This window comes from Ambystoma mexicanum, chromosome 13 (genome assembly GCF_040938575.1).
Source record: "Ambystoma mexicanum isolate Mex_15411 chromosome 13, UKY_AmexF1_1, whole genome shotgun sequence".
NCBI classification, from domain to species: domain Eukaryota; kingdom Metazoa; phylum Chordata; class Amphibia; order Caudata; family Ambystomatidae; genus Ambystoma; species Ambystoma mexicanum.
In genome coordinates this window covers 477,909,894-477,925,625 of record NC_090938.1, presented here as the reverse complement: position 1 = coordinate 477,925,625, position 15,732 = coordinate 477,909,894, and the positions used below count along the sequence as shown (strand labels likewise).

Genomic DNA, 15,732 nt, shown 5'->3' with positions numbered 1-15,732 from the left:
TAACTTCCTTAGCCTTTTGCTCAGTTGTCATGGGGAAACAGTTTCCCTTTTGTCTTTAACTTTTTACCTCTTTCTCCAGCATGGGGTCTGGCATGGATTCACATGCTCATGAATATTCCTCGTCGTCAGGCTGGGAATCCTCGGTAAAGAAAAAAAAAAACCAGTATCAGTTTCGTTTCTGATCTGTCTTTCGTAGTAATAACCAATCACTGGTCTCTGCGTCATACTGACCACAGCCAATGACTGCCCTCTACCTAAGCACCGCCTCTGGCAGCCATCTTCAGATTTTTACCGCACGTTCATGTGTTGGGATCCTCGTGCTATTGCTCTCGAGCGTTAGTGCTATTTTTTCACGTTTTTTCTCAAAAACTTCGTTTTTTCCGGTCAAAAGAGCCTCAAGCTCCACCGACTCTCCGATCAACGGGGACCCGTGTCGGATTAGTCTGCGCCCCTCAAGGGTGAAGATTTCGTCGAGCTACGTTTTGGAGGACTCCAGAAGCTTCTCATGCTCGGACATGGCCCAGGAGAAGGGAAGCTCGACGCCCGGAAAGCTGTTCAGGGTCTGCCCTGGATGCCAGCTGCAGAACGTCTTTAAGGAGGACGAACACTCCTTTTGTCTCTACTGCTTACATGAGGACAAGACGCACGTGGAGAAGGACTGTGCGTTTTTGCGGCAATATGTCGGAGCGGACCATGAAGGACCGCCACCAACTGGCTGGAAGGGAAGAGCCCGTCAGGCGAGAAGAAGAGGAAGAAATCCGAGCGGTCTTCTAAGACCTTTGAGGACGCCCCGGCGACAGGGGTCCAACACAAGGCCAAGCACCGCGAGTCCGCTGGCACCGGGAGCGCCGAACGGTCGGGCTCTACGGGCGCCAGGCAGGGCGCACCCTCCCCGGCACTTTCAGCCACGAGCCAACGCTCTGGGTCGGGTAAGAGGAAGGCCGAGCACCCGGCGAAGCTCCTGGAGAGGCCCCGGTCGAGCTCGAAGGCCCCATCGGAGGGGGAGCGAGGCAGTGTCCCCCCCCCTCAAGGATAAGGCGGTGAGCGCACCTAAGGTGGTGAAGGCCTTAATCCATCCGGCCAAGCCCTCTATCGATACTGTCGCGGTGGCCCTGGCTCAGCCTGTGGAGGCTACACCAGTGGTGGCGACCTCGGGGCTCAGTCTCCCTGCCACCTCGGAGGGAGTCCTCTTTTGTGCCCATCGATAGGACCCCCGTGAAATCCCCGGCGGGGAAGAAAAAGGGGGGCAGGGCGTCGTCGTAGATTCGGCTTCAGCCTCGGAGGAAGAGCTGATCGAGGACTTAAGCCACGGCCTTGGCGTGGATGAAGACCGGCCCGTCGGGATGGATCCCGACGCAGGTGACGACGACATCGTCGAGGGTGCCGACGGGGCCCCTGATCGCCCGTCGGATTCCCCTCTGCCAGCGCCGCAAGACAACTCGGCGGCCATTTTGTTGGCTATACAGTCCTTATGCTCAGAGATAAGGACGCGACTACCGTTGCCGACGGAGGAGCCTCTCCCGTCGGGGGATCCTGAACCGGGACCTTCTGGTGTTCCCCCGCCCAAGAAAAGAAGGATTCACCCTCCACCTCCTTTTCAGCCGTCGCGACCCGCCCAGCCCTCCTCCCCGTCCACCCGAGGGGATGATACAGGGACTGACACGGCAGCGACGGGTACGGACGACGAGGATCTCCCGTCGTCGCCTCCCACCAGGGCTACTCCGCCCGACGAGATTGGATCGTTCCACTCCATGATCGCCAGGGCATCCGAGCTTTTCCAACTCTGCCCTGAGGAGAAGAAAAAGGAAGGATTCCTTTATCAACGGCGCGAGGCCAAGAGGAAGACGGTCCTCGTGGTGCCTCTACTGGACGACATTTGGGATGAGGGCCTCGCCCTCCTCAAGAACCCTTACACGACGCCAGCGAGAAGAGACCGGTACGAGAAGAAGTACCGGGTCCCGGACGCGGCCCCCCTGTGCCTCCGGGCGCAGCCTACCCCGGACTCCGTCGTCTCCGCGGCGGCCAGGAAGAAAGCGGGGGGGGGTGCGGCCTCCACATCGACTTCCCCACCGGACGGCGAGGAAAAGAAATTGGACGCTATGGGACGCAGGGTCATCTCGTCTGCAGCGACGACGATTAAAGCGGCCAACGCCTTGGCTATCGTGGCCCGCTACGACAGGGAACTATGGTACAAACTGGCTCCCCTGCTGGACTTCCTACCGGACGACAAGAGGGCGGATGCCCTGGAGATCCTACAGGAGGGGGAGGTGGCGTCGGACCACGCCATCACTATTGTGACGGACATCGCCGACACTGGGTTTCGCCAGTTGGGCAACGGCGTGTGCCTTAGGCGGCGTGGATGGCTCAAGGCTACGGACTTCCGTCAAGACGTACAGACCAGAGTCCTGGACATGCCGTTCGATGGGAACAACCTGTTTGGGAAAACAGTGGACGATTCCTTTCAGGCCATTAAAGCGGACACTGAGACGGCCCGGGCCCTTGGGGTTTTACAGCAGCGACGGACGCCCTTTCGGAGCAGCGGAGGCAAGGGCGCCTCCAAAGGTTCAGGCGGCGGTTTCTCCACCTACCGTCAAGCGGCCTGCTCGTCGTCTCAGGAGGCCTACACAGGACGAGGCAAGTCTGGCGGACCCCGCCGTCGTCGCCAAGGAGGTCAAGGCGGCAAAGCCTCGTCGAAACAGGATTGAACCGGCCGTGGGGTCGGGCCCCCACCGAAGCACCCCGGTGGGAGGCCGGCTAGCGAGCTTCGTCAGCGTGTGGGAGTCCATCTCCACCGACCGTTGGGTGCTGGACGCCTTAGACCGGGGCCACGCGCTCGAGTTTCAAAGAAGGTGCCAGCGCGTCCCCCCCGTGGCCAGGAAAGAGCTTCACATCCCTCAGCTTCTCCTGGAGGTAAAGGCGTTGCTCAGGAAGGGCGCCATCGAACTCGTCCCAAAGAGGCTTCGGGGCTCCGGAGTTTACTCGAGATACTTCCTCGTGAAGAAGACGACGGGAGGATGGCGCCCCATCCTAGACCTGCGACGTCTGAACAAGTTCATCAAGGCGCAGAAGTTCCGGATGGTCACCCTCCAGCACGTCCTGGGTCAGCTGGAGGAAGGAGACTTCCTGTCGTCGTTGGATTTGGAGGATGCCTACTTCCATATTCCCATCCTAAAGGGGCACCGAAAATTCCTCAGGTTTGTGGTCCAAGGGCGTCACTACCAGTTCAAAGCCCTCCCCTTCGGACTACGGTCGGCACCCAGGGTATTTACCAAGTGCCTTGCACCGGTGGCGGCGCAGCTGCGCCGCGAGGGGATCCACGTCTACCCCTACCTGGACGACTGGCTCATTCGAGCCAAGACGAGGGAGCTCGCTGTGGGGCACACGGCAAGGACCGTCCAACTTCTCACGGACCTGGGATTCTCCGTGAACTACGCCAAGTCCCACCTGGTACCCGCGCAAAACGCACTGTTTCTAGGAGCGAAGCTCGACACAGTGTCCCTTCTGGCCTCCCCGTCGGAGGAAAGGACCAGGTCCATCCTGGGCAAGGTACAGCGGATGATGGCTTCCGACGCGGCCAAGGTGAGGTCCATCAAGTCCCTCCTCGGAATGATGTCTTCTTGCATCTACCTCATTCCCATGTGCAGGCTCCGGATGCGCCCGTTGCAGGAGTTCCTGGACGCGCGCTGGATCCAAACGACGGGCGGCTTCGAGGAGAGGATCACACTCGACGAGAGTTTCCGCCGAGCGGTCCGGTGGTGGGGCACCCGCGCGCATCTGACGGCGGGCATGGACTTCCAGACCCCAGACCACCAGGAGACAGTGACCACGGATGCCTCCCTGGAAGGGTGGGGAGCGCACACCGAAAATCTGCACGCGAGAGGCCTTTGGCTCCCGACGGAGAAGTCCCTCCATATCAACGTCCTGGAGCTCCGTGCAGTGTTCTGGGCCCTCAGGTCCTTCCTTCCGTCCCTCAAGGGCAAGGTGGTGAGGATCTTCACCGACAACACCACCACCATGTTTTACATCAGGAAACAGGGCGGAACCAGGTCCCCAGCACTGTCCAAGGAGGCGCAGGACCTGTGGCATTGGGCCGTCGCCCAAAGGATGTTTCTGGTGCCGTTTCATCTGGCAGGGATAAAAAACACCATCACCGACTCACTCAGCAGGGAGCTGCGCTCGTGCCACGAGTGGGAACTACGGCAGGATCTAGTGGATCGCCTCTTCCGACGGTGGGGCACACCCCAGATCGACCTGTTCGCGACGGCGACGAACTCCAAGTGCCGGAGGTTCGCCAGCAGGTTTGCCCAGGCGAGGAGCATGGGCGATGCTTTCTCGTTCCCCTGGGAGAGCCTGTTCCTCTACGCGTTCCCTCCTTTGCCACTGCTAATCCGGCTCGTCAACCAGCTCAAGAAGTCACGGTGCAGGATGATCCTCGTCGCACCTGCGTGGCCGAGGCAGATATGGTTCCCGGACCTTCTGGATTTATAAGCGTCCCCGCCAATCAAGCTGCCGGTGGACGCGGATCTACTCTCCAGGGAAGGAGGCGCCATCCTCCACCACGACCCGAAATCGCTGAACTTGCAGGCCTGGCTCCTGCAGCGCGAGAGTTTGGAGGATACGACATACCGGCCGACTGCAGAGAGGTTCTTGCAAAGGCCAGGGCGTCCTCGACTCTTAAATGCTACGGACACAAATGGAAGAGGTTCTCTGTCTGGTGCCACGCACAGAAGATGAACCCTCTACGGATTATGGCTCCCCAGGTACTGCCGTACCTGCTGACGCTGGCCAAAGCTGGACTGGCACACGCGTCCATCAAGATTCATCTTGCTGCGATCTCCCGATACACCAGAACCACGGGCCGGACGTCCTTGTGGTCTCATCGTCTGGTGAAAGAGTTCATGAAGGGACTGTTCAGATCGTTCCCGCCGGTGAAGGCTCCGGCCCCGGCATGGGAGCTCAACGTGGTGCTGACCAAGCTCATGGGACCTCCGTTCGAGCCTCTGCACTCGGCCCCGTTGAAGTTTCTGTCGTGGAAAACAGTGTTTCTTGTTAGCCATCACCTCCGCACGACGGGTGGGAGAGATCCAGGCCCTTTCCTGCAAGGCCCCGTACTTGACTTTTCACGACACAAGGGTAGTGCTCAGGACACACCCCTCCTTCATGCCCAAGGTACCGTCGGACTTCCATCTCAACGAACGCTTGGTGTTGCCTGTGTTCTTCCCGTCGCCTTCGTCGCCGGCTGAGAGGACTTTGCACTCGCTGGATGTGGCTAGAGCGCTGAAGTTCTACGTGGACCGCACGAAGTGTTTTCGGAAGACGTCACAACTCTTTGTGAATTTTGGACCTGTCAATCAGGGGAAGGCTCTCTCGAAGGCTTCCATTTCAAGATGGCTCTCCGGCTGTATCATGTACTGTCATCGGTTGGCAAACCGACCGCTGCCTGGCCGTCCGAGAGCCCATTCCACCAGAGCGATCGCAGCCACCACGGCGTTCCTTTCTGGTGTGCCCCTGCTGGACATATGCAGGGCTGCTACGTGGAGGTCGACGCACACCTTCACGAAATTCTTCTGCGTCGATCGGGATTCCAGTGAGGAGTCCAGGGTCGGCCAAGCAGTGCTGCGCAACCTGTTCACCTGAGGTGAGCCTGGTGAGGAGGTAAGATGCTTAATGTTGGGTTTGATGTAATGCTTAATGTTGAGCCTTTGCCACCTCCCGTGGTTGTGCATGTGTGTACTGCTATGTATTCTTTATTCATGAGCATGTGAATCCATGCCAGACCCCATGCTGGAGAAGGAACGAGTTACTTACCTGTAACTGTTGTTCTCCAGCATGGGTCTGGCATGGATTCACATGCGAACCCTCCCGCCTACCCCTCTGCGGCTCTTCACTTGGTCATACTGCCACTTCACGTGCTTCCAAATCTGAAGATGGCTGCCAGAGGCGGTGCTTAGGTAGAGGGCAGTCATTGGCTGTGGTCAGTATGACGCAGAGACCAGTGATTGGTTATTACTACGAAAGACAGATCAGAAACGAAACTGATACTGTTTTTTTTCTTTACCGAGGATTCCCAGCCTGACGACTGGGAATATTCATGAGCATGTGAATCCATGCCAGACCCATGCTGGAGAACAACAGTTACAGGTAAGTAACTTGTTCCTTATGTAACTTTTCTAACATTCCCCCCAGCATCTTACAATGCAGTACATTGGGATACATTTGTATATTTTTTTTATTTAAGTGCATTTGGTTGTGAAAAACCAACCTTTTACACTTAACATAAAATCCATACCATATAAAACCGAACAATTACAATGCAAATAGAAAATCATATTACACATACTACAAATATATACAATTAATTTAATTAAAAAAACTTGTAAAAGGTAATAAAAGAAAGGAAGAGACAGCATTATCCTATGCTCAATTAAAAGGGAGTTGCGTCTAACATTTCTTTTGCCCGCAGCAGTATGTGACAAAAGCAGCTGTCGCCACCAGCAATCCCGCTCTATAAACCATACTCCAAAACTGTTCAGACTGAAATAACTGAAATTTGGAGTAACTTCTCTCATAGTTAGGTCTGAGGACACTACATTGCGTAAGTATATGGTGGTATGTTTCCACTTGTAATGTGCATACCTGGCAAAGACGCTCCTCCCACGGAACACCCTTCCAAGCTCCTATGTTGTCTAAAACTGCTAAAATATCAAAGTGTAAATATAAAACAAAGCAAATTAATGCCGGAGTTCACAATTTAATTGAGTAGCTACGAGGAGTTTCTCTGAACATTCCGTGCTGTGTATGAGGCACATTTTCTCTTTTTTACATTGGACTGAGACATGAATAATTCTTGATTGTAAAGGAGAGTATGCCAGACCTGGAGTTTGTTTCACTGGAGGAGGGAGCAGTACCCTGATTCCTTTCTTACTGACTTTCTTTTCGGAGGTGCCTATGTTGGTGCCCAATGACAATTTTTCACTGATTGTTCTTGGTGTTTTCGTGTTCATCTTGCGTGCTTATCCTGCACTGGTGGGGAGAACTACTGACATTCATCTTTTCCTGCAAGATCCTAAGAATGGTCCAATTGTGAGAAGATTGCAGCAGCTATCATTGAACAGACCCTTCAGCTTCCTGAGTTCAGTGTGGAAAACACGAATGCCCTTGTCACCGGATAATGCATATAGACTGGTCAGTTTGGTATTCTACTACCTGATTGAAGAATGTCTGCATCTTGTTGGGAGACAAACTGATGTCGGAACTTTCCTGAGAGACCTGAGAAACAACGCAGCGCTCAATCATACATTGAGAGATTATATTTCAAGTGAATGGGCATTTACAGCGGTTGGCCCAGGACAGTGGTCAGTGCCTAAGGTCCTTTGTTCTGTGCTTTGGCCATGTTGTCCCTTTGCTTTCCCCAGGTCGCGCAGACCCGGGAAATTCCTTATTTGGTCATGCAGACCCCTGCGCAAACCAAAACTTTCGCAGGCTTCTGCATGCCTTGTGTGTGTGTGCCTCCAGGATGTGGGCTAGAGCAGTCTAGTTCCAATACACATACTGGGTGCCAGGATGTCTGGTGTGCTGGGTTGCCTGGGAAAACCGTGGCCTGTGATTTGTCCACATCTGGAATGGCTGAATGTGAGCAGATCTCCCATTGGTTTCTCTTCATTTTTTCGCGAAGGGTACTTTGGATAAGAGAACGCACTCTACACCCATTCCAGGTCGATCTCACCAAACTTAGTAAAGGAGCCAAGTATCCTGAACTGAAGAAGCAGATCGGTGGAACCACTGGTCACCAGCTGGAGGTTTTGCACCCTGACCATGCTGTTGTCCTGTCGGAGCCCCCGTTTCTCATCGATCACAGAAGGCCTGCAAAGGAGTTTCAACCCATTGGAACAGTGGGACTAACTATTCTCGGCACCTCCTGCTTAACCTTTCTGCAAGCTTTTTCGGAAGTGTTGCTGGACCGCCCAGTGAACTGACCAGATTGTACGGGACCTTTGCCCTGGAACCGCTGCCGTCTCGAGTTTTAACTTGAACCTTTGGGGGCTGTAAGCGCTTGGTAGAAGGCCATCTCCCACTGAGTTTCGTACACCTAGCATTCCTAGGTCTGGGATTAGGAGAGTCCGCCTGAGCATACACTGTTCCCATGTGGCCCTGCTGTGGTGACTATCTTCGTGGGTGCCTTGCTGCTGTTCCCCTCACACTCCCCCTGTGCCCCTGTGCCCTAAGATGAGCTGCAGTGGAACTGGCCCAATCTCTTCACCAGAAGCGAAGAAATCGCCACTGTCCTGCCATGGACTGAGGTTTTGGAACGCAGCCCCTGAAAGCCGCACACACGTGCAACTGCAGGATTAGAACCTGGGAAACAAACTGGACTCGACTGGCTTAAGTTTGGTCCGGAGTACGCTAAGGGTCAGTAAGTACTTGCAACCCTTACTGGTGGCACCTGGCGCATCCATAGACCTTTATGCATAGCTATCCCCCAAGGGCCACTCTCCTTTTTGTAGGTAGCCTGTGCTACTAAACTATTCCCGATTCTTGGAAATCGCTCTGCCCTCTTGTGGAGACTCTACCCGAGTAGTGGGACTTTATTCTTCATCACCTCACCCACCTTCCTATGTTGCTACAGCCACTTGAAGATACCTATTTTGAACTTAACCACATGATCGTGTGCACTGGCACTGAATGTACTGTTGAGCTCAAGGCTCCACTCATCGTAGAGACTGGACTGCCTATTGGTTAGGGATTGAGTTGTTGAAGGACTGCCTAAAGTATATATGCTTCCTAGTTAGTGTTGTTAGTTTTGTTAATATTGCTTTGATTCTACTTTGTGTTTGCCTTAAAAGGCCTTTTAATAAACATACATGTGTTTTTGATATATACACCTGACTGAGTAATTTGTTTTGTCGTTTACAGTTTGTGCTCATTGTGGGCTTTCGATCACTTTCACCCCTCCTGAGACCTAGTCTTGGCTGCCGCCAATGCTACCTTGATTGGTCTGGCTTGTCCAGAAGCTTACTCTGTTCCAAGAAACTAGGCTGGCCTTCTGAACCTTTGCCCACCAGGTCAGAGTTCAGAAATCCATCTTAACAGCAGCCATCTTCCAACACTGAAGTGTGCAGTAAAAATCAGGAGTCCTCGAGTTGCTCTGAGGTATTTTGTACTTTTTTTCCACGTTTTGTTTTGCAGAAATGTTTGTTTCATCAGAGCCCGTGTGCTCCTATCTCTATGAAGTTGCGTGCACCTCAAGGGTGGTTGTTCAAAGTTTTCTGGAAGGCCGTCTTGGGCTTACTTGGCGCCCTCCGACCATTATGGAAGAGAAAAAAGGAGGGAAGGACCCTCTTCAGGCCCTGCACCCAATGCGGGCTACGGAACGTCTTTGTGGAGGACAAACATCTAAACTGCGCCCGGACCATAACACGGATGGGTGCAAGATATACCTAGGCTTCCAGAGAAGACAGACGGGTATAGCAGGCTGGCGCCATGGCTCAAGTCAAGCAAGGCCTCTGACCTATGCTCCAAGCACAGTCGTGCCTCACCCAGGAACTGCCGTTCCGAAGAGCGGTCTCCCTCCTGGAGGAGGTCCAAGTCCTTTGAGGATGCCCCATCGTGGGGGTTCAAGATAAGGCCAAGAACCACAAGTCTGATTCCACCGCTGATGCGGGTCCCAGGTTGGATAGGCCGCGATCACCATTGCTTTCCGCCCCCATAGCCAGCCAGCCATCAAGCTCCTCCTCAAAGAGGAAGTTGTCGACCCCGGCCAAGTTACGGGGCAAATTGGAAAGCCAAGGCCGGAGGAAGAGAAGGCCACGCAGCACAATCGGGCTCAACAGGCGCAACCAAAGACCTTGTTGACCACTTTGTCGACATCTTCTGTGATAACTACGGCACCGGTAGGTGCCGACCCGACGTGGGTGCTTCCTACGGTGCAGAGAGTATCCCTGCCGCCGAGGACCAACACGGCCACCAAAGCGACAGCGAATGCTGTAGACAACCCTATGGTGGGAAAAGCACCGGCCCATATCTCAGTTCAAAACCCCCAAGGGAGGATAAAGGGGGGTGAGGAGGCGGCATGCGTTCAACCAATGGACATCTCATCCACTGACGATGACCAAGAGTCTGTCCATACAGTCTACCAGGATGGCGGCGGCACAGGACCTAGCACTCAATTGTTCCTCCACAGCTGAGGGACATATCAATGGACATCCTGTCGACTCGCCACACCCTAGTGATGGAGATCCAGCAGGCCCCTGACCAGCCGCTGCATCAGCCTCCTCCACCATGTTGGACCCGCTCCATACCAGGATACAAACATGGACACTGGTACATTACGGAGACGGCCACGGATACCGACGAAGATGACTTTGTCCCAGCAGACAACGAATCACTGCACCTGGATGCCCCTCATAGACTCTCGACCAGACGAGGTGGGATCATTTCCCTGGATCTCCAGGGCCACTGAGCTGTTTCCAGCTGGTGCTCAAGGAAACCAAGAAGGGCTTCCTATATCGGGAACGAGAGTCCAAGAGGAAGACTATCATAACGGGACCCTTTTGTGACGACATTTGGGAGGAAGGCCTAGCCCTCAAGAAGGACCCATGCACTGCTCGAACCAAACGAGACGGGTTGGAGAAGAAATGCATGGTGCCGGACTCCACGCCCATGTGCTTCAGGTCACAACCGTCTCTGGACTCGATAGTGTTGGCCGCCATAAGGAAACTTCTGCACCCGGCTTCCGCATCATCAGTTCCCCCGGATAACAAGGGGAAGAAGATGGACGTCATCGCAAAGAGAGTCCTATACACGGCGGCATCCACGATCAAGACGGCGAAAGCTCTGGCTATCTTGGCTTGAAACATCGGGAGCTTTGGTACAAGCTGGGCACTATCTTGGAATTTCTCCCCGAAGACAAGAAAATTTGAGGCTCTCGCCCTCTTTCAGGAAGGGGAGGTGGCGTCAGACCATGCTATTACGGTGAAGGTGGACATAGCCGAAATGGGCTTCCGGCAGATGGGAAATAGTCTGCCTTCCTCGGCTGGGATGGTTGAAGGCCACAAACCTTCGCCAGGACATACATGTAAAGGCACTGGACATCTGTTGAGGAAGGTGGTCGATGAAACCCTTCAAGCCATAAAGACTGACACGTAGACAGCACGTTCCCTTGGCACTCTACAGCAGCATTGCTCATTGTCTTTTAGCTCCGACAGGGGGAAATTGTGCAGATCATCCAAGAGATATTCCATTTCATACAGGCAACCTCCCTGATCCTCCATGCAGAAAGCCTACAGGGGTTGCTCCCAGGCCTACGGTAGCAGAGGTCTGCTTCGCCCGCAGGACAGGGCGCAGGCGCCCAAGGAAGCCTGAACCTGCCAAGACGTCAGGCCCCCACTCATGCACCCCGGTACGAGGCCGACTGACTAGCTTCGTCAGCAAGTGGAAGATGATCACCACCGACAGATGGATGCTGGACTCTGACACAGGGTCACTGCTTGGAGTTCCAATGCAGGTGCCCTCTTATTCCACCGGTTACCCGTCAGGAGCAGCACATCCTCCGCTCCTGGAAGAAGCGTGAGCCATGTTACGGAAAGTGGCGATGGAGCTAGTTTCCCAACAGCTCTGGAGTCTATTCCAGATACTTTCTGTTCAGAAAGAAGACAAGGGGGTTGGAGGTCCAATCTGGACCTGCGCTGTCTAAACCAATACTTTAAATCCCAAAAATTCAGGATGGTCACGTTGCAACATGTGCTTGGCCAATTGGAGGAAGGGGATTTCTTGACATTGTTGGACCTAGAGGATGCGTAATTCCACGTCCCCATCCACAGGAAACATCGGAATTTCCTACAGTTCGTGGGTCAAGGCCAACACTACCATTTCAAGGCTTAATATTCGGCTTAAAGTCAGCTCCAAGGGTGTTAACAAAATGCCTGGTCCCGGTGGAGTCCCACCTGCGGCTGCAGGGCGTTCACATATACACGTACCTGGACAGTTTCTGATAGCGAGCCCGCTCCCGGAAATTAGCCACTGAGCACACAAAGGAGATTGTCTGGTTACTAACTGAGCTGGGGTGAACTATACAAAGTCCTGCTTAATGTCATTGCAGAACACACTGTTCACCAGCACCAGACTCCACAGTGGCTTGCCTGGTTCCCCCCCCCTCTTAGGAGATGCTAGCGGCCATTCAAGGGAAGGTACAGCGACTGTCATCGGCAAAGGCGGCCAGGGGTCGGGCCATGAAGTCTTTGCTGGGCATGATGTCTTGCATCTACCTCGTCTGTCTCTGCATGTTGCTAATGGGACCTCTACAGCAATTCTTGGGTGCACGTTGCAAAAAAGTGTCCGAGAATCTTACGGACAAGATCCCCCTCAACAAAGAGTTTTGGCGGGCGATAGTGGTGGGGTGTACGCTCCCACATCGCCCAGGGGAAAGGATTTCATTCCCATCCATACAGGAGACGGTCACCACGGACGCCTCTCTGGACGGTTGGGGAGCTCGCACTGGACGTCTACATGCCAGAGGTCTGCGGCTTCCGGAGTAGAAGGATCTGCACATCAACATCCTGGAGTTGCAGGCAGTGTTCTGGACCGTCAAGTCTTTCCTAACATCTAGCAGCCAAGGTGATGAGGATCTTCACGGAAAAGACACCATGTTCTACCAAACAAGGGGAACTCGATCCCCAGCCCTCTCCAATGAAGCTCAGGACTTGTGGCATTGGGCCATTGGACAGGGGATGTTCCTCGTCCCGTTCCACCTGGCAGGTGTCAAAAACACCATTGCAGACTCCCTCAGCAGGGAGCTGCGCTCCTGTCATGAATGGGAACTTCGTCAGCATCAGGTGGGCAGTCTGTCAAATGGGGCATGCCTCTGATCGATCTTTTTGCCACAGTGACAAACTCAAAATGCCAGAAGTTCGCCAGCAGGTTCCACCAACCGAGGAGCTTGGGGGAAGCATTCTCCTTCCTGTGGGAAGGTCTGTTTCTGTACACCTTTCCCTCGTTTCCTCTCCTGCTACGTGTGATAAACACACTCTGACATTGTCTGTGCAAGATGATACTCTTCGCCCTAGCGTGGCCAAGGCATATTTGGTATCCGGACCTAATCAGCCTGTCGGTGTCTCCTCCAGTCAAGTTATTGGTACTTCCGGATCTGCTCACCAGAGAGGTATGTGCAATCCTTCATCACAACCCAGGATCCCTGAACCTGAGGAATTGGCTCCTGAGTCTTTGAGTTTGGAGGTTGTGTTGGCGGCGGACTGCAGGGAGGTCCTCGCCAAAGCCAGGGCGGCGTCGACTCTAAAGTACTAGGGCCATAAGTGGAAGCGTTTTGCTATGAGGTGCCGGTCGCAGAAGATTACGCCTCTGAGGGTCACGGCTTCACAGATTCCTCCATACTTGCTGTCCTTGGCAAAAGCTAGGCTGGCCCACACTTCCCTCAAGATGCACCTGATTTCTATCTCGCGCTACACCAGATCCCCAGGAAGATCCTCGCTTTTGGAGCAGTACCCTTTGGGTGCATGTTAGGCGGAGATTGTATGCAGTAGCCTTGGGGACCACTACACACAACTAAGACTACAGGTGTAAGCAAAACCAACCTTTGGTATAAGTCTGTACTACACAGTTTTTGGTAGCAGAGCTGAGCAGCCAGGCTTATCTCGAAAGGCAACATGAGCTGTAATGATGTTACACAGAGGTCTACAATCACAGGTGTTTAAATAAACTCTTAAACTCAAGGTTTCTTGGTTAAACACGTATTAATTGACTCAACAGTCAATTATAAAACGTTCACTAGAAGGAGGCAGTTAAATATACACAAATATACTTCAGTACTATACACTTTAAGGTTCTGAGGCATTTAGACTACTTTGTAGGAGGAGCAAAATGGCATTCTGAATATTTTGAAGTAGGAGCAAAAATGAATAGGTTATTTAGAACATGAAAGGTTACAAGTTATTCTTAGACAGTGCAAATATTTCGAGTTCACCAGAAGAGTCAATTCAATAGGTTAAGCCAAAGTCAATGGGCTAAAGTCTTGGACAGAATACAGCAGTTCTGGTAGTGAAATGGAAAAGTCTTGGCACAAGTTCTTAGGAGTAGTTTGTAGCAAGAAGAATTATATGCTGGGTCACAAGCTGATTAGGCCTGTGAGTTGGAAAAATGTCAAGCACTTTCACCGCAAGAGGTAAGTACTGGTTTTATATAGTACCTTTTACAATTGAAGAAAAAGATGCAGCTGATGACTTCTGTTCCTGGCAGTTCCTGCAGATCTCGCTGTTCCTGTTCCTCAGTCGTGGGGACAAGATGGAGGACGTCGGGGGACTCCTGCACTGGAACTGGTCAAAAAGCTGGCAACTGGCAAATCTTCGATTCCGGTAACTGTAGTCAAGCACACAAGCTGGTGTCTCCCTCCCTGGTTCTACGGTTTCCTGCAGCACTCTTGAGGAAAGTCAACCAGCTCCGAGGTGAGTATCCAGGTGGCTTACGGTTCGAGTTGATTGGTCCCACCAACTCAAAGGGAGAAGTCGTCCTTGTGGGGGCTTCTCTGTCAAGATGAACTTGCGATTCGGACCCGCAGCAGGGCTTCACTGGGCAAACCAACAGGTCCAGGAGTTGCAGCAGCCGCCCTCTTCCAGCTCGTCTTTGGTTCTTTCGTTCCAGTGGTCGACTCTGCCTTCCAAGCCAAGAGACTCTCCTTTTAAACAGTTTTCTCCCATTCATTCCAGCCTAGCTGCCACTCACCCAGTAGGGTGGCTGTCCTTGCCGGACAGTCAGCCAGCCAATCATGCAAGAGTACATTTGGGTCTCCTATGAGAATAAGCACATGGAGTTTCGGCACCTCCCTCCCTTCCTGCCCACCCCAGGCACTCGGGAGCCAGAGGCGGTCTTCGGTCCTGAATCCCGCCAAAGTCGATGGAACAAAGGGACCAAACCTGGTTTGGCGTGCAGAGACAAACTCTAGAAGGACCTTCCCAAAAAGAAATGGCGAAAAAAGAAGACCGGGACCTGTTTAAACAAAGGGGGCTCAGACGCAATCTTGAAAAACATGGCTCCTGCGATTTAACACTACCGGTGTTCGCGGTCGGGAAAAATCATGGTAGTTCATTGTAAAACCACTGGCAATACCCATTCTGAGAGGAAAGGGTAGCTTTTGACTGCTACATGAGTATCTAGACATAGGGGATACTAAGTGACCCCTCCAGCACTCTATTGTAAGATAGCGTGTGATGGGTCTAGGAATTTAAAAAGACTAGTGAAGTCAATTTCACTTTACTTTCCCTGGGAAACATTAGTTTATCCCAGAGAAGGTATTTAAACCTTGGGAAAGCCTGAAAGGCTTCCCTGTGCCACTGCACTGAGGGTGCTGGGTGACACAAATGAAAAGATGATGCATATGGAGTCCATAATTAAAGAACACAAGAGTAAAACACACATCAAAATACATGAGTGGGGGGGGGGGCACACTCTCCAGGTAAAAGAAATCAAGTCCTCAAAATCCAGCAACGTTGCTGGGGCTCTCTAAGGTGAAGGGAACTAGCACATGTTTGAGAATTCTCCATAACGGTGCACTACAACAACCTTGACCACCTGGCAATAGGAACCCAACCTTTGGTACAAGTCTGTATACTGCACAGGTTGGTAGTGTGGCTGAGCAGCCAGGCTTATCTCAAGAGGGGTCAATGTGAGCAGTAGGAGGGTTACATAGAGATTCACAGTGACCAGTATCCAAATAAACACTTACAC

At 53.0% G+C, this 15,732-nt stretch overlaps 1 protein-coding gene across 2 annotated transcripts in view; it reads left to right on the top strand.

Annotated features, from left to right (window-relative positions):
- The window catches only part of CCDC47 (coiled-coil domain containing 47), a 454,951-nt gene that overhangs the window by 293,406 nt on the left and 145,813 nt on the right, over positions 1-15,732 (top strand). The window lies entirely within an intron of this gene.